This window comes from Mesoplodon densirostris, chromosome 3 (assembly GCF_025265405.1).
Source record: "Mesoplodon densirostris isolate mMesDen1 chromosome 3, mMesDen1 primary haplotype, whole genome shotgun sequence".
Lineage (NCBI taxonomy): Eukaryota > Metazoa > Chordata > Mammalia > Artiodactyla > Ziphiidae > Mesoplodon > Mesoplodon densirostris.
Window position 1 is genome coordinate 16,139,645 of NC_082663.1, and position 20,392 is coordinate 16,160,036.

Genomic DNA, 20,392 nt, shown 5'->3' on the forward strand with positions numbered 1-20,392 from the left:
AGGAGAAGAGATCAGGGCCTGTGATAGCAACAAGGAAGAGGTAATAATAATTTTAAAATCATCACCGAGAGACCCCTCAAGTTCACCATTAGTGCTTTAGGAAAATATTTTTTTCTTTTCAGGAAACATGGCTCAGTTTGGGGGTCATTTTCTCTGACACTTAGACAGGGAAGAATGAATGAAGAGGAGAATGAATTTGGAACTTGCTATCATGACTTTTTTAATATTCATATTCAATTAAATTAAGATGTATGTTGTAAATAGTTTGGGAAGTACAGAATGAAAACAAGTGTTCAATTTTAACCTTTGCCTCAGACTTTAAATATATGTGTGTGTAGGCTGTATAAATTACAATCCATTAATATATAGATAAGTATTAATAAAATCTTGAGAGCTTTATTTTGGAGACTTAAGTAAGAGGAAATATAAATATACAAAATAGGAAGAAAAAAAAACAATAAAGCACAATGGAGTCTAAGCTCTTCACTTTGCAGGAACGAATGAAGTCCAAGACACACCCCTAGTTACACATGCACTAGATCCTACTGGGGTAAGGATAATTATTTACTTGATTTTAAAAACTGTGGATCAAATTATATCTTCAAATTTTGCAGAATTAGTGCTAGCGTCATATGATTAGATGACATAAATTAATTGTGATCCTGTCCCTGAAAACAGTGCTTTAAAATAATATCTTCTATTTGATTTTCAGTTCCTAGTGCAATTAAAAAATATATTTTAGTGCTCGCTTCAGCAGCACATATACTAAAATTGGAACAATACAGAGAAGGTTAGCATGGCCCCTGTGCAAGGATGATGCACAAATTTCTGAACCATTCCATTTTTTTTGAAAAAATACTTAAAATAATGTATATATTGCATATATGTATAACTGAATCAATTTGCTGTACAGCAGTAATTAATAAAATGTAAATCAACTATACTCCAATTAAAATTAACTTTCTATTTTTAAATAAAAAATGGATATGTTTAAGGTATAAAATATGATTTGATATAAACATACATATGAAAAGATTACTAGAGTCAAGCTAATTAACATACCTTTTCATCACCTAGTAACTTTTTATGTGATCAGAGCACCTGAGATCTACTCTAAAATATCTGCAGAAAATGTTAATGAGGAGTTTTTAAAAATTCCCTGCTATATTTAAATGTCACAAATTAGACATATCATATAAATCTCTTAGAACAATTGTATGCAATTATAAGTAAATGTTTTAAAAATATTATTATTACCAATACAAATTCTGAATATTATATTGTCCTTAAGTGAAATATTATATATCTTAAAACTGATTTTTTTTAACGTAGAGACTAATTGATGGCACATTTACAAGTATATTTACTCATATGTTCATATGGTCCATTCTAACAAAATTGTATACTCAGAATAAGTAAATTCGTATTTTTCCACTGTAGGCTCAAAAGTGCTCTCAGTGATAAACTACCTACATATCCTTAATCTTGTCACTTTAGTAACCTTGCCCACAGAGTTTTCTCTTGAAAATCAAGTTGCTGAACTGATTAATATCTACTCCCTTTCAAATCTGCAAAACTATTATGCTGAAGACAAGGTGCTGTTTGGTGATAAATATTGTCTCTTAACAGAGAGCTACGAATTCAAAGTAAGAAAAACAACTGATGGATATAAAATGAGGAAATCACAATCAAGAAAGGGATTATTTTTGAGGCTAACAGGAATCTAACTCATTCTGACTTATTGATCTTTCTATCTGCAAGGCTTAGCATGCTGAGATTTAGGCTACTTAAGATATTAACTAACTAATGGCCTTTCTAAAATAATTTTCACTCCCAATATTCATACTAAATATAATGTTGTTTCTTAACTTGTGATCAAATTAATAAATGCACATACTGTAAATATTAAATGGTATTGAAGAGCTATAAAAAAATAATCATGTCTTAACTGACCAAGTTCCACTTCCCAGCCCTGCTTCTCTGAGGCAATCACTCCCACATCCTTTTACTTTTTCTTTTGGTATTCACCCCATTTTTCTAAATGTATGTTTTATGACCATTTCATAATTCATTGATTTTGATCATTACCAATTGACTTACTATAATAGTAAATGGAGATTTAATTCTTTAGTGTTCTCTCTCCACAGCCTCCCTTTTTGCACTAATATTATATTGCTGTCCTTGATTATTGTCTTACTCAAAGATGATTACATTATTATAAATATGTAAATACTGTTCACAGATGATCTAGAATTTTTTTTGCTTATGCACCTTAAGAAAATTTTCCTGAAGTTTATAATACCCTTTTCTTGTAGTTATTTTATGCTCCTATTTTTAAATTTCCTGAAATCTTCCAATAGATACATAAATGCATACATGTGTTCTAAGTGCTTACAAGGAACTTATTCCTTTCATTCCATTTCCCCATTGTATTCTCTGATATCCCATTTTTCAACCTCCATTATTTGGATGTTAGACATTCTAGCATATCCCCTATTTGTCTTATGTTTTTTTTGGTAATTTCTATTTCTTTATTTTTTACTATATTTTCTGAGAAATTTTCTCAATTTATCTTCCATATCATGAAGAATATATAAATACATATTTTAAAAGGATCTTTCTTATTTCCCTTTATATCACATATAGTTCTATTTGTTCTCTATAGAAAACTATTCTATATTCCTACTTCATAAATGTGTGTAGATATGCAGAAATGTTGAAAGATAGTAATCTATTATCTTCTAGCATTTCTGATATCTAAACATAGAGATTGAGTCTGGAGGTTCAAATAATCCATTTGCAGACTTTGCTTCAAGACCAGGGCTTCATTATTTATTTTTATTATTATTTTTTTTATTTTTGTACATTCGACATGTACTTAGGAGTTTTGTGGGTAATTACTATTCATTTTTTAAAATATCTTTATTGGAGCATAATTGCTTTACAATGGTGTGTTAGTTTCTGCTTTATAACAAAATGAATACATATACATATATTCCCACATCTCCTCCCTCTTGTGTCTCCCTTCCATCCTCCCTATCCCACCCATCTAGGTGGTCACAAAGCACCGAGCTGATCTCCCTGTGCTAACAGCTGCCTCCCACTAGCTATCTATTTTACATCTGGTAGTGTATATATGTCCATGCTACTCTCTCACTTCATCCCCCTTCCCCTTCCCCGTGTCCTCAAGTCCATTCTCTATGTCTGTGTCTTTATTCCCGTCCTGCAGAGCTTCATTCTTATGTTCTACTCTGCTTTGTATTCCTGAATACTGAGCCTCTATCATTCTTCAAATTTATTTTTTTTAAGTTAAAGTATAGTTGATTTACAATATTGTGTTAGCTTCAGGTGTACAGCAAAGTGATTAAATTATACATATATATGTACGTATCTATATTTTTCTGATTATTTTCCATTATAGGTTATTACAAGATATTGAATATGGTTCCTTGTGCTATGCAGTAAATCCTTGTTTTTTATCTATTTTATGCATGGTAGTGTGTATCTGATAATTCCATACACCTAATTTATCCCTCCCTTGTCCCCTCTGGTAAACATGTTTATTTTCCTATGCCTGTGAGTCTGTTTCTGTTTTTGAAAACTCTAATTCAAAAAGATATATGCACTCCAGTGTTCATAGCAGCACTGTTTACACTAGCTAATACATGGACGCAACCTAAGTGTCCATGGACAGATGAGTGGATAAAGAAGTTGTGATATATATATATATATATATATATATATATATATATATGAATATTACTCAGCCATTAAAAAGAATGGAGTAATGCCATTTGCAGCAACATTATGGACCTGGAGATTATCATACTAAGTGAAGTAAAACAGAGGAAGATAAATATCATATGATGCCACTTATGTGTGGAATCTAAAAAATGATACACATGAATTTATTTACAAAACAGAAATAGACTCACTGACATAGAAAACAAACTTATGGTCACCAAAGGGGAAAGGGGGGAAAGGATAAATTAGGAGTTTAGTATTAAAATATCAAAAAACTAAAAATAGAACTACCCAAAGACCCAACAATTCCACTCCTGGGTATATATAAAAAAAAAACCCAAACAAACCCACTAATTTGAAAAGATATATGCACTCCAATGTTAACAGCAGCACTATCTACAATAGCCAAGACATGGAAGCAACCTAAGTGTCCATCAACAAATAAATGGATAAAGAAGAGGGGGTACATACAATGGAATATTACTCAGCCACAAAAAGAATGAAATAATGCCATTTGCAGCAACATGGATGGACCTAGAAATTTTCACACTAAGTGAAGTAAGTCAGACAAAGACAAATATTATATGATGTAGTTTACATGTGGAATCTAAAAAAAATAGTCCATGTTCACTTTTGACTCATCTGCTGACCAACTTCATTCCTGCTTTGGAAATAACAGATAATTTATGTTTCCCCAATATCTACCTGGGCTTTTAAAAGATACTGATTCACAGATGATATGGTTTTATGACTTGTTAACTAGATTCTCTTCCTTCTTAGAGAACAGAACCTCTTTTTTTTGTAAAAAGAAACTTTCATTTTTGTGAAACTTTCTAGCAGTATAATATTCCATTTCAGTCGGAATTACTCCAAGAAACAGATATCACACTTAAGTAATGTGAGGACAGTTAGCAGAAAGGTCTTTTCCCAAAGGTGTAGGTAGGATTACTGTAGTAATCCAGTGATGTGCACTCTGCTAATACCCTTCTGCTTGAAGGTGCCGATTAAGGGAGTGGGCATGAGAGCCAGCAAACACAAAAGCTATGCCTCGAGGTTCAACTAACAGAAGCTGTTAAATTAAATCATGTTTGGGTGATTCATCATGATCTTTAACCATTTAAAAAAATGAATGTTGCTGGGTAACTACATTCATGTTTTCAAAAACATTGTGATTATTAAGGAATTTTTGTCTGTTCATAATATTCAGAGGTGTTCTAGAGACATTTCTTTTAGTTTGATGTTATTAACTTGGATACAGCTTGACTCCTTTGACCTAGATAGCATGGATCTCTGTTTTTATTTTATTTTTATTTATAAAAAACTTACATTAGCTCTTTTCCTGTACAAAATTATCATTTAAAAATTTGAGCCAAGAAAAAATATATTCACTATAGATCCACTATGAAAATAATCACCTTGTGCTAAACAATGATTATTTTCAATCCTTTTGAACAAAAATTCGAACTGTTTATTCCCATGTTGATTATGTAATTTGGATTTTTTCTAAAATTTTATATCGTGATTTTCTTTTTTGTTATTTGTTTCCATTACAATATATTTTAAACACAATTTTAATGTTGTATAAATCTTAACATGTAGCTCTCTGAATACATTTAGTTATTTCTTCCTCTTCAGAGACATGTTGGTATCTGGAGAATTAGACATTCCAGAAAAAATAGAAATGTGGCCTCTGCAAGACGAGAGAGCTTTTTTTGTTTGTTTTTTCACCCAGGAACAGCAAGAAAGCCAGTTAGCAGGGATGCAGTTGAGTTTGGAAAGGAGTAGTTAATGAGGTCAAAGGTGTAACAGGAGCTGCTACACACTGTAGCTTTTTCTCAGTTTGCTCTGGCCTTGGAGACATAGCCTCGAAAACATCCACAGCTGCATGCAAGGAAAATACATTCTGCCAACAGCCGCATGAATGTAGAAAAGGTCCTGAGCCTCAAATGAAATTTGAATCCTCATCTAATCCCTTGATTTCATCCTGGACAGACCTCAAGGAAAGGATTCAGCTGACTAATGCCTGGAAGCTTTACTCTTGAAAACCCTGTTAATAAGTGTGTGGCACTTTGTTAAGAAGCAATAGAGAACCGATACAAGGCTCTAGAAAGCTTTCATTCCACTGTATTTCAATGCTTCCGATATAAGCCTTTTCTGAAAGTATTCAATTTCATTTATCTAATTTTTTCTTACAGTGATAAAAATATTTTCCAGTACTAATCAGTTTTCTAACTACCCAGATTACAGGAAACACCTTTAAACATAAAATGACTGTCAACTCATTCATTTTAGAAGTTAAAAGCCACTGCTGTACAACACTATTGGCTATGATCTGGAAGCACAATCTGCCAGCTTCCTACCAGTAGCATTAGAGCATTTACTTTCCATATAATAGTGCTTGATGACAAATATAGAACTAAAAACCTCTGTTCATTATGTTCCCCTAAAAGGTATATTTTATGGTGGTATATTTTATTATTATTATTATTATTATTATTATTATATTCTCTGAATACAGTAATATCTAAAATAAATTTGTATAAATACACAATCTTTGAGGCTTATTCTCTGACCTGATTTCTAACTAAATACCACTCACTATGAAGGCTTTTAAAGCTTGATGGAAGGCTAAAATTGTACGGCATAAAGAGGACTAAAAATAGACCACTTTTAGAGCTTTATTGATGCTATTATAAGACAGGAAATTGTTTTCTGTAAGTTTGAATTTTACCACACATTTACATGTAGGTACAAATCAAGTTACTATAGCTTTTCTGGAAAAAAAAAAAAAAGAATATGAGTTCATTTGAGGGTAACAGATTTAGAGGGGGAAAAAAGCTATTTCAGCAAAGGAGAAAAAAAATCTTCAGGCAAATAATGGAAGAAAAGAAAAATGAATATGTTTAAGGCAAATAATAAAGAAAAGAAAGGAAAGAAGTAAAATGTTAGGAAAATTTTAAACCTTGATCTAGCATGTGGTTTTATAAGATACCATTTACCTGTTAATATATTTCCTCATTTACTCTCTCTCTTTTCCTCTACTTTCCCCACACCTCTCTCTCGCTGTTCACACACATACACATATAAACATTTTATTCTCTAAATGATTGAATATTAACTTGCAATCATCATGGTCCCTTATCTCCAAATACTTCCCATGCAGTTCCTAAGGACAATGGTAATAACCTTCATAACCAAAATACCATTCCATATCCCAAGTATTTATCATTGTATGGTAACATTACCTAATTTACAATTCATAATCAAATTTTTTAATTGTCTCCAGAATGTCCTTCATGGATTAAAAACAACAAAAACAACGACCAAATTCCAATCAAGAATCGTATACTACACTGAGATTTTATGTTTCTTTAATCTATTTAATCAAAGCACTTTCCTTATCTTGTATTATTTTTCAGATCATTGACATATTGGAATAATATGGACTACTTGTTTACTAGTATTCCAACTATTGGAATTTTTCTAATTGCTTCCACTCAACTTAATTCAGTTTTTTAAATCAAGAATACAATAGAGCTAGTGGAGTTTAAGTTCCATTGCAAAATTAAATAGGTAAATATTGTCATTTTTTAATCAAATCAGTTTAGGAGGTTTCTGTGAAAACTCTTTATCATAAAAGTACCTCTTCTTTTTGATAAAAAGAAACTATAGTTGCTATGAATGCTCTAGATCTCTAGATCCTTTGCAAACAACAAATTTTCACCAAATATTTTAGCATGAATTGAGGATCCTTGTCAAAATCAATTACTTCACTGAGAATTCAACATTATTTTCTATTCTATGATTTCTTCTATGTTAATTGAGAAACAATCTTTACATTTGTCTCTCCCTCTCTCTTCTCTTTACAACTTAAAAAAATCCATTAATAAATTCACCATATCAATAGATATAAAAACAGTAATTAATATGATCATGCTTATAGTTGGTGAAAAGACCTTCAACAAAATTTATTTCAAATTACCTAATAAGTTGAGAGTAATGGCTATTCCTTTAATATGGTAACATATGTTAAATTAGAGAGGACTTAGATTATTGCATTTAGGAGGTCTGGCTTTAGAGTCAGGAGGTTCTGAATCTGCTCCAGTTCCAAAATTTATTTGCTTTGTGTCCTGTGGTGGGGGAAAACATCTCTTTGACATTACTTCATCCATGACATGAGTTTATAGATGTTTCGAGTTTGGTCTGGTGTGTGGTTATAGATAATGTTCAATAAATATTAGCTAATATTAATACTATTATTATACATGTTATATTATAATTACTGCTATTGTTATTTCTTCAGGGATCATCTCTAAGAGGGCATGACTAAGAGTGATTAATTATATTAGTTATATTTTTACATGAAAAGTATTAATGTCAAGGATAATTAGACTCCTTCTGGAAAGTAACAGAAAACAATGCATTAAGAGTTTTCAAACTCTCTACCAAACCCTCTTTGAAGAATGAAGACCTAGCTTTTCTTTGAAATACAGTAATTGGGAAAGACACAAGCAAAATCTGAGTTCTGGACTCAAACTGGATCTGCCACAGCTGGGGTCTGATCCTCACTGCCAGGATGTTGCCTTGAGATGACACTTACACCTCCTGCTCCCCTGAAATGGTAAACGGGAAACAAAGTTTACAGTGATCAAGGAGGAGATATTGATGCTATGGTGCCATGTGGAATATGCATGTCGTTATGGAGGGTAATTTTTCCAGGACCTCTTAGAGTCTTCTGTCTCATGGCAAATGTTGAGGGGACAAAAGAGGACTGTTGTAGGGATTAAGGCAATTTCTATCTTTTCCTTTTCAGTTACCATGCAGAGGAGTCTCTTTTCTTTCATAGATACTTTAGGCTACAATATTCAAATAGCCAAATATATGAAAACAACCTAAATATCCATCAACAGATGAATGAATTAAAATGGTATACATGTGTGTGTGTGTATTTATATGTGTATATAGACAACTAAATATTATATATATATATATATATATATATATATATATATATAGGCAACTAGATATAAATATATAGAGGGAGAGAGACAACTAAATATTACTCAGATTTAAAGCAGAAGGAAAGCCTTCTGTATGTGACAACATGGATGAACCTGGAAGACATTATGTTAAGTGCATTTAGCCAGACACAGAAAGACAAACACTGCATGATTCCAATTGTATGAAGTATCTAAAATAGTCAAATAAAGAATACAGTGGTGGTTGTCTGGGGCTTGGGGAGACAAGGGGAAATGGGAAGTTGTTTTTAATAGGTATAAAGTTTCTGTTACATTTTAGAGATCTGCCATAAAATGTGGTGCCTATATTAATACTGCATAGTACACTTAAAAATGTGTTAAGAGGGTAGATTTCATTGTGTTCTTACCGTAATAAAAAAATAATTAATTTAAAAATAATAAATAAATTGTCTTGTTACCTTGTAAATCCTTGAGGACAGAATTTTGTCTTATTTATTGTAATACACTTGGCTCTTAGAACCTTACCTGGTGTCTTGTAGTGGTCCAATAAATGTTTGTTGAACTAAACAATATCAATCATATTTAAGATTGGTTATATGATAAAATATGTTTGTTACATAAATTTAAATATGTTACACATTTGTCACCTTAATAATTAACTTTGGGGAAATAATTAAAAGAATTAATCAGAAAGAACTGCCTTGTGAACAGTACAGTGAATTCCATATACACATTACCTACATTAAAATAATGCTATCACTTAGCAGTTTGGGGAACTAAAATTAAAGTTAACATACTGCATTTAGTCTTTGTATTTCTTTTCCAGATCAATTTTATTTATGTGTAATGTATAAGCAACAAAATGTACATTTTAAGTGTCTATCTATCTTGACAAATGTATACACTCACATAATCACTAGCTCTAAAATAGAGGATTTAAATCACGTTAGCCAGTTCCTTGGTTTTTCCATTATAGTTGAATTTTGTTGAATTTTATGCAGAGATCTTGCTAAACTCATCATTAAATTAAGCACCTGTGATTTTTTTAATGTTATATTTATACAATTATTTAATCTGACAATAGAAGATAGTTTTATCTTTTCCTTGCAATCCTAAATCAACTTTTTTTCCTTATCATACTGGCTAGGAACTTGTAAAATGTTTGTAGAAGCTAAGATAGTTGACAGGCTAATCTCTATGATATCACAGGGAAAACATTCAATATTTCACCACTAGTGGGATTTTAAATATGGAATTTTGGTAGGTAGGCTGTATCAGTTAAAAATAATACTTTTTAACTAATATTTTGCTGTTATTTATTATTATTACTAGTTATTAAACTTTACCAAGTTCATTTTATCAAAAATAAAAAGTAATCGTCTCTTGAGGTAATAATAATTGTATATTTGTTCTCGTTTCCTTGTTAATGTGACTGGTTATACTAACTGATTTTGAATGGAAAAAAATTCCTTCTGGAAATAAGTCACATTTTTTTATTTGTTTTTTATATCACCAAACTCTATTTGTTATTTTGTTTAGAATGTTGGTGTATATTTTTTTGTTATTGTTCTGTCAATATCTTTCTTGTAAAATCCTTTGTATATTGTTGTATCAAGCTTATCCTGACCTCATAAAATGAATCAGAAATATACCCTCTTTCTCTATTTTCTCCAAGAGCTTGTATAGAACCATATTAATTATCCCTAAAATTTTGAAAAATTGACAGTTAACCCATCTGATCCTGGAGTTTTCTTTGTGGGAAGGTTTAAATTAAGTTTTCTCTTATATTAGTAGATATAGAACTATTAAGATTGTCTTTTGTCAGTATTGTTAAATTAAGCACTTCAATTTCATATAGATTTTCCCCCAAAATGGCAAAAAGGTGTATATAAAATTATACTATTATTCTGTTAATATTACCTGCATGATTGATAATAAAGTCTCCTTTTATATTGATAATAAAGTCTCCTTTTATATTGATAATAAAGTCTCTATTCCTTATATTATGTCTTATCCCCTCTCTTCTTTTTCCTATCCTCTAACTGGTCAGCAAAATTCTAAAAATGGGGAATGATGGAGTAGAGATATTAAATATGTCTAGAAAAACTAACTTTGGAACATTGATTTTGTTCCATGGTAGGGACTAGAGGTCATTCTGTTTGACAAAATGATCTATGATATGCTGGTGAGAGGGACAATACCATCTTTCATTCTTTCATTCCAAGGATACAGCATAAAATCATATCAGTACTAAAGATCTCATAGTTGCAAGGGGTGGCAATTCTATTCATATCCCTACTCAATTTACTAGAATGATTCCTCAAAAACAGATCATGGTGGATGAGAGTGGACAATTTCAAAGTCACTAAAAAGTGGCTCCATTTGCAGTTTCTGTGTAGATCAATGTCTTTGGTGGATCAGATTACTAGATTTTTATGTAATCTTTGCTCAGAAAGCTCTGACTGTGCAGACATATGAAAATATTTATGAAGCATTGCCTCCTGACAGCAGTATAGAAGGACGGGTTTCAGAATCTAAGTAGTTGACAAACGTCAATTGAATTATTAATGGACATGTGCACGTATGTTTTCTACATTCTTAAGCATATGCAAAATTGTACTATTAAAGCGTGAAATTAGTCTAAAAAATAAATAAAATATTAAGTCTAGTGACTAACAGTTGGTAAGATATAAAAAGTTGCTTTAGTCTTACATTCTTTACTTTTCCTCTGTTCTTTTTGTTTAATAAGCACATATATATATGAAAGTATATAGTAAATATATACATATTTAAAATATACATATACATTGTGCTGACTATACTGCCCTATCATTGAAATGAAATGTTTAAAATAAGTTACTTGAATTCTCCTAAAAATGACATAATTTTTTGGCCAATACCATCTAGTTCTAAAAGAGAAAAGAATTACCATGGTGTATAAGGTTTAAATCATATTAGATATCATATATATATATATATATATATATGTTACTATATATAGTTACTAAATAGATGGATTGTAAATTGATAGAAACTTGTGAAAATATTTGTTACTGAAAATACATTATTTACATCCACAAATTATCTTTCTATGGGTTGTAACACAAAACTGAAAAATTACCTTGTTATGAGGTGTTACATGCCTTAATGGCATTTATTAGAGTTGGATTCTATCTGTAGTTTACTGAAGGGTCACTTCCTACCTGAGTGAGTAATTTCAGCCCTTCAGATTATGAGCCTCTTTCTAAACCTATGCCTATTCAATTGATGGTAAAGCAATTCTTGTTAAAGTCCAAAAATAACACTCAGCTGAGTGCACAGGGACTGGAGGAAATAGATGGAATATAACTGGCAGAGATGCTGAAGAATCAATTGCTCTGATTTCACCAGTTGGTAAATGGACCAGAGCCGATGGCCTAAATTGAAAGAAATAGTTGGAATATTCTACAATTTCCCTGCTCCAGAGCATGTAAGACAACTTTACTGAACAGCTTAAGCACCAGAGAATTACATCCCAAAATTCAGTTAATATCTTCCTGAACTGTCTCTTCACTTTACATATCACATTTGCACAACATAAATGCATTGGGCCACACTTTGTATAGCTAACTGAACCATTGTTATTGACACTTTGTCAAAAATGCCATATTGATTGGGAAAAATGTTTGTAGAAAAACAATTACTACACTAATTATAGCCTAGCATAATAATAACATCTTCCTTTTCACATCTTCATGTTTAGACTCCAAATTGTCATTGTCCTATGTCTGTCATTCTAATGTTAGCTGACTTACAGGAAAAAATGTCAAAGCATCAAGGATCTTTTCTTGTATAGTTTTATTTTTACATATAATTACTTATATATTTAATACAACCATGAATTTCTATTTGAGTAATTTAACAAATAGAAGTTAAATGACCTGTGATTTATCTTTAGTTCCATTTATTGAATTTTCAGGTTACATGTGAAATTAGTTATATGGAATTGCTTACAGTTATTTTTTCTTATATCAATCATCTGTGGAGACTATTTTTGTATGATTTTTATACATATGGTATATAATATATTTCCTCAAATCTAACAAAAATTAAGTGTTTTTTTTCACTTTAGTGTTCGGAAAGAATGTGTTTTGCAAACAGTGTGCATGCAAGTGGTTGTTTGCTTCAAAACTGTATAATTAAGTTTATTAGCATCAAATCCAATACATGGTGCTTTAGAATCAAGAAATCGTAATAACTGAGTGCAAGGAAGTTCCATGTGAAGAATCATATTTTTCTTGGTCTTTGCTGTACACCCAGTGCTTATCCTATATACAGTATGTAGAAGGCATCCAATAGGTATCTGTTGAATGCTAAATGAATAAAGAAGGAAGAAGAATATAATTTTCTGATACTTTAAAGACAGAAAAAGTAATATTCAGAAGTTGCAGGAGTCAGAACTAACCTGATTTATTTAAGTAGGGTCTTTAATTACCTAATAAGTGAGGCTCTTTGCTTGGGAGTAAGGCTAAAGTGGTAAATATAACAAGTCACTGAACTAAAGTTTCTTTAACTTAGTGGTCAAGACAAGTATTTACAAAAAATGATTATGGTAAAATCTCTGTAGATTTATAACATTCTAGCTACTGTTGCCAAACGTTCTTTTAACCAGAGTATGAAGAAGATAATATCAAAATTCTCTTTCAACTTAATATCTTCAAATTATCATTCCTTTCAACATCTGTAATATTTTTGAAATGTATGCAAAAATATCTTATGCCAAATTTTCTAGGGAAATTTTATGACTATGAATAGGCATTTCTGTGGCAATTAACAAAAATACAATATCTATGGACTCTCTAAATTCATTATATTTTCCTAGAAAATTTGACAAAGTGGTAACTATGTGAGGTGACAGGTATGTTAATGTAGCTTGATTGTGGTGATTATGTCACAATGTTTTTGTACATCAAAACATTAAATTCCACCTTAAATATATGCAATTTTTATTTGTCAATTTTTCCTCAATAAATCTGAAAAAAATCAAATTAAGTCCTTTACAGTATTGTTATTTTATTGGCCATTTGCATATCTTCTTTGGAGAAATGTCTTTTGAAGTGTTTGCCCAGTTTGTGTTTCAGTTATTTGTGTATAAGAGGTTTTAATTATCACCAAATTAAAAAAAAATCATTTTTTTACTCTGAGAACATTTAAACTATCTGTTACTAACAAGGCACTAAAATTAAGAGAAATACTCCTATCTCAACTTCCAATATGTACAACTTCATGTATAAATTAGCATTGTTATTGAAAACCCTGTTGTAGGCAATATTCTAAGATGGCCTCCTCCATTATCTGTACTGTCATGTCCTTGTCTAATACCCACCCCTTGAATGTAAGATGGCTTAGTGACTTGCTTTTAACCAATAGAATATAGCAAATGTAATGAGATGTTTATTCTATACTTGGGTTACAAAAGTTTGTGAATTCTACACTGCCATTAACTCTATTGTCCTTTCTTTCAGCTTGTATGCTTTGATGAAACAAGGTACCATTTCGGAGACACCGTTTTGTCAAGGAAATGAAAACAAGCTTTTGTTCAGCAACCCTTGATTAATTGAATTCTTGCAGCTACCAAGTGCACTCGGAAATCTACAGTCAGGTCTTCAGATGAGACCCCACTCTGGGCTGACACCACAATTTCAGCCTTGTTAGAAATTCTAATGCAACCATGCCATATCTACATTTTTGACCAACAGACTGAAATAAAATAAATATTTATGGCACTAAGTGTGTGGTAATTTATTATGTAGCAATAGACAATTATTTCTCCTAATGAAATTTTCTATAGGTGTTGAAATGGTAAAGAAATGAGTAACCCTTTTAAAATAATGTTAGAATAGCTTCTACTGAATATAAAATAACACAAGTAGATTTATTTATATATCAATTGAAAAATTAATCTAGACCAAATATTTAGACAAGAAAGATTAAACAGTACTCACAACGAAGCTATGAAAAAAAAGTATAATAATGTGGAAATACATGGATGTGAAAATAAAACAGATAATCAAAAACTGTTTCCAAGATTTATGTAAAATAATGTTACCTGATGACTCACAAAGAAATAACATTTGTATCTCAAAATATACATATTATTGAACTAATTAAGTATCAAAGGATTCAAGAAAGTTTACTTTAATTGATGGAACTCAGTGTGGGCAAAGATGCAAGGCAATAGCTCCATCTATTACTTATGTCTTTTGGTGATGTATCACATCTAATCACATGCTGGGTTTGTTCCTGCCCTGCCTGTGCTTTCATCTTTAGAATAGTTACACAAAACCATGTTGTTGTCTAAGGTAATGGGTCAATATATCTTTTTTTCCTCCTAAAGCTAGAGGACACCTTACCAATCCATATTTTAGAAGGAACCATTCAAATTTTCTTTCCTAAAATTTTGAATTTAGAGTCACAGTGTTGAATTCACAGAATGAAAGGGTGGTGGATTCAAGAGCAGAAAGAAAATGAATCTAGCAACCAAAGTCAAAGGCAGGAAAAAACTAAGAGACAAAAAATCTTAATTGTTCTCTAGCAGTGTCTGTTCTGAATAGGAAGAGAAGAGCATACACATATAACTAGCAAACACAGTGTGTGACAGAGAAAGAAACTCAAGTAGTAAGGCTAGTCTGATGAATTCCCAGCAGACATAAGCCCAGGGTACTGACTGTAAATTAATCTGTGTTTCTTTCTTCTAAGTAACTCCTTATTAATACTTTAAAAAGTATTTGGTGGAGTCTCATTATTTAACATATGAATATTAATTAATTTTTCCTTATGAGTCAAAATCCTTTTCTAGAAATCAGTCTTTAAGACAAAAATCGACATTTGGTAATATATGATGAACCAAAACACTTTAAGCAAACACAACTGCAACCAAATTGGATAGTTATGTACATTGTAATATTTTCAGTAAGGTATAATATGATGTGTCATGTGATTATTATTTGCTATGAGCATGATAAGTGATTGAGACAAAATATTAAGGAAATAAAAAACATTAAGAAATAAATATTTAAAGTTAAAAAATAAAGGTAAGCATATAAAGCCTAAATGTTTACATACCACACTGGCATTTTTCTTTTATCAATATAGTATATGTCTTATTAATTTTATTTACAAAACTCATGTGAGGTCTAAAACGGACTAAAGTGTTTTCAACTTTATTTAAGAACATATTTCTGTAAGCTGGGTATTACAGTTTTAAGGAAAAAATTAAATTTTGAATGAAATGAATAATTTTCATCATTCTTTGACTGACAATTTACATTTGTAGATTATTTGATTGCAATATTAGTCTCTTTTTATATACTAAACATAATGTATATATATGTAATATATGATGTGTATATATATATATACACGTATATAAATTAAATTAATGAAATATGGTTCTATTTAGTATTCTAGGTAGAATGATAATAGAACCTTCTTTGATTATTAAATAAAAGATGAATATAAATGTAAAATGTATATTGATATATATTTGTATATATCTATATCTATCTATATATATTTATATTTTATTCAGTGGTCCAAGAAGGTGAACTAAAACATTCTGACTCTTAAGCACTAAACAGAACTATGTCTCCTTCATTTAACTGGGCTTTTTTTCCACATTAAACACAGAGTGACTCATGCCCAGGTATTCTAATCTTTGGTTTATGTTCATAATATGAAAGTTGCCTAGAGTACTCATACATGGGCCTTCATCTAAATTTTGCCATAACCTTCCTCTTCCACAGTTCCATCCATTACTGTCAAATAATTATTCTGTAAAAAAATATAATTACATATTTCATCTCTAGTTTCAAACATAACAGTTAATAGCTGAGTAACTTTGTGTCAGTTTTTAAGCTTTTTAGAATGACCTTTCCTTGTCATTGTTTTGTTTTGCATCATTGTAACTTCATATAAGAACTCTAGGAAAAAATTGCTGTCTTCACATCAAAAGCAAATAGATATGAACAAATATGGTACAAATATTTCACATGTGTGCTTTGCTTACAGAACTAATGATTGTCTAATCTCTACTCCATTATTCCAAGAAAATACTTATTACTAATGTGATGAAAGAATTGTGAAATGGGAAGTCAATGTCAAAATATTCCCATATGGATTAAACATGAAAATTTAAAGATGCAGCAAAAGTTTCTTTATGATACCCCAAATTATCTTTGAAGTATCTTAGGTTAGCCATGAGCAAAGAGAAAATTGGTCATATTTAAGTTTTTCAATATGAGCAAAAAATATCTTACATAACTCAAACTATATAATTAGCATAAAAGACACACTGGAGCATATAGAGAGAAACTATCTGATACAATCAGCTAATTCTTTGTAATAAAATAATGCAACAACCTTCATCCCTGATGGCGCTCCTGCTGCTGAGTCTCCACACTGCCTTGACCCTGGACAGTGGCCAGAAGGACCCCATCACCTCCTTTCTGCTGCATTCCTCAGCCTGGCCTCTGCATCTCCAAACGGCGCTAGTTACAGGAGGTAGCATGTGGAAATAATCTGGCCAATAGTGAAGGAAAGTTATGAGACCTTGAGACACTTAGAGTTTGATCTGGAGCTGCAAGCAGATGCTGAAATCCCTCACCTGGAAGCCTTGGCTGCTGTGAAGAGGGGCGGAAACAAGATGGCATACTAGAAGGACATGGAATTCACATCACCTCACAATTAGGGCACCTACCAAGCACCGGACCGGGACCACAGACATCTAAGGGGATGAAAGGAACCACCAGTTACTGGTGAGCTCTCCTTTTGCTTGTTCCCCACCCACTTTTTTTTTTTTTCTTTTTGCTGTTGTGGTTTTATTTTATCTTGTTGCAGTTGTTTCAATTATAGTTTTGTTTTTCCTAATATATTTGTTATCTTTCTAATTTTATTTTGTTTTTTATTCTTTGATATTGTACAGCTCCTTTTTTTTCTTTCTTTTTTCCTTTTTATTTATTTATTTTTTACCACACCACAAAGCTTGCGAGATCTTGGTTCCCAGGCCAGATATTGGGCCCCAGCTCCTGTGATGGGAGCTCTGAGTCCAAACAACTGAACTAACAGAGAAACTCAGACCCCAGGGAATATCAATCGGAGTGAGGCCTTCCAGAGGTCCTCAGTGCAAAACCAAGACCCAGCTCTATCCAACACCCTGCAAACTCCAGTGATGGACGTCTCAGACCAAACAACCAGGAAGACAGGAATACAGCACCACCCATCAAAAAAAAAAAAAAAAAAAAGAAATCACAAAAAAATATGTTAGAGACAAAAGAGCAGTGTAAAAACTTACAAGACCAAATAAATGAAGACAAAACATCCAACCTACCTGAAAAATAATTCAGAGTAATGATAGTAAACATGATCCAAAATCTTGGAAACAGAATGGAAAAATTACAAGAAACATTTAACAAGGACCTAGAAGAACCAAACAGCAAACAAACAGTGATGAACACCACAATTACTGAAAGTAAAAATACTATAGAAGGAAACAATAACAGAATAATTGAGGCAGAAGAACGGATAAGCGACCTGGAAGATAAAATGGTGGAAAAAACTACTGCAGAGCAGAATAAAGAAAAAAAAGAATGAAAAGAATTGAGAAGAGTCTCAGAGACCTCTGGGGCAACATTAAAGACACCAACATTCGAATTATAGGGGTCCCTGAAGAAGAAGAGAAAAAGAAAGTGACTGAGAAAATATTTGAAGAGACTATAGTTGAAAACTTCCCTAATATGGGAAAGAAAATAGTTAATCAAGTCCAGTAGGAAAAGAGAGTCCCATACAGAATAAATCCAAGGAGAAATACGCCAAGACACATATTAAACAAACTGTCAAAAATTAAACACAAAGAAAACATATTAAAAGCAGCAAGGGGGCTTCCATGGTGGCGCAGTGGTTGAGAGTCTGCTTGCCCATGCAGGGGACACAGGTTCGTGCCCTGGTCTGGGAAGATCCCACATGCCACAGAGCGGCTGGGCCCATGAGCCATGGCCACAGAGCCAGCATGTCTGGAGCCTGTGCTCCACAATGGGAGAGACCACAACAGTGAAAGGCCAGTGTACCACAAAAAATAAAAAATAAAAAATAAAAATAAAAATAAAAAAAGCAGCAAGGGATATACAATAAATAACATACAAGGAAATCCTGGTCAGGTGAACAGCTGATCTCTCAGAAGAAACTCAACAAGACAGAAGGGAGTGGCAGGACATATTTAAAGTGATGAAGGAGAAAAACCTGCAACCAAGATTACTCTACCCAGCAAGGATCTCTTTCATATTTGATGGAGAAATTAAAATGTTTACAGACAAGCAAAAGCTGAGAGAGTTCAGCACCACCAAACCAGCTTTACAGCAAATGCTAAAAGAACTTCTCTAGGCAAGAAACACAACAGAAGGAAAATACCTACAATAATGAACCCAAAACAATTAAGGAAATGGGAATAGGAACATACATATCGATAATTACCTTAAATGTAAATGGACTAAATGTTCCCACCAAAAGACACAGATTGGCTGAATGGATACAAAAACAAGACCCATATATATGCTGTCTACAAGAGACCCACTTCAGACCTAGAGACACATACAGATTGAAAGTAAGGGGATGGAAAAAGATATTCCATGCAAATGGAAATCAAAAGAAAGCTGGAGTAGCAATACTTATATCAGACAAAATAGACTTTAAAATAAAGACTACTAGAAGAGACAAAGAAGGACACTACATAATGATCAAGGGATCGATCCAAGAAGAAGGTCTAAAAATTGTAACTATTTATGCACCCAACATAGGAGCACCTGAATACATAAGGCAAATACTAACAGCCATAAAAGGGGAAATCGACAGGAACACACTCATAGTAGGGGACTTTAACACCCCACTTTCACCAATGGACAGATCATCCAAAATGAAAATAAATAAGGAAGCACAAGCTTTAAATGATACATTAAACAAGATGGACTTAATTGATACTTATAGCACATTCGATCCAAAAACAACAGAATACACATTTTTCTCAAGTGCTCATAGAACATTCTCCAGGATAGATCATATCTTGGGTCACAAATCAAGCCTTGGTAAATTTAAGAAAATTGAAATTGTATCAAGTATCTTTTCTGTCCACAGTGCTATGAGACTAGATATCAATTACAGGAAAAGATCTGTAAAAAATGCAAACACATGGAGGGTAAACAATACACTACTTAATAACGAAGTGATCACTGAAGAAATCAAAGAGGAAACAAATGACAGTGGAGAGACGATGACCCAAAACCTATGGGACGCAGCAAAAGCAGTTCTAAGGGGGAAGTTTATGGCAATACAATCCCACCTTAAGAAACAGGAAATATCTCGAGTAAACAACCTGACCCTGCACCTAAAGCAATTAGAGAAAGAAGAACAAAAAACCCCCAAAGATAGCAGAAGGAAAGAAATCATAAAGATCAGATCATAAATAAATGAAAAAGAAATGAAGGAAACGATAGCAAAGATCAATAAAACTAAAAGCTGGTTCTTTGAGAAGATAAACAAAATTGACAAACCATTAGCCAGACTCATCAGGAAAGAAAGGGAGAAGACTCAAATCAATAGGATTAGAAATGAAAAAGGAGAAGTAACAACTGGCACTGCAG

The 20,392-nt window shown here is 32.0% G+C and overlaps 1 non-coding gene across 1 annotated transcript; it reads left to right on the forward strand.

The window, feature by feature from the left end:
- The first annotated feature begins 741 nt into the window (after positions 1–741).
- On the forward strand, positions 742–848 carry LOC132487348 (U6 spliceosomal RNA). Its single transcript, XR_009531629.1, has one exon. It is a non-coding gene; the product is annotated as a U6 spliceosomal RNA (small nuclear RNA).
- The last annotated feature ends 19,544 nt before the right edge of the window (positions 849–20,392 follow it).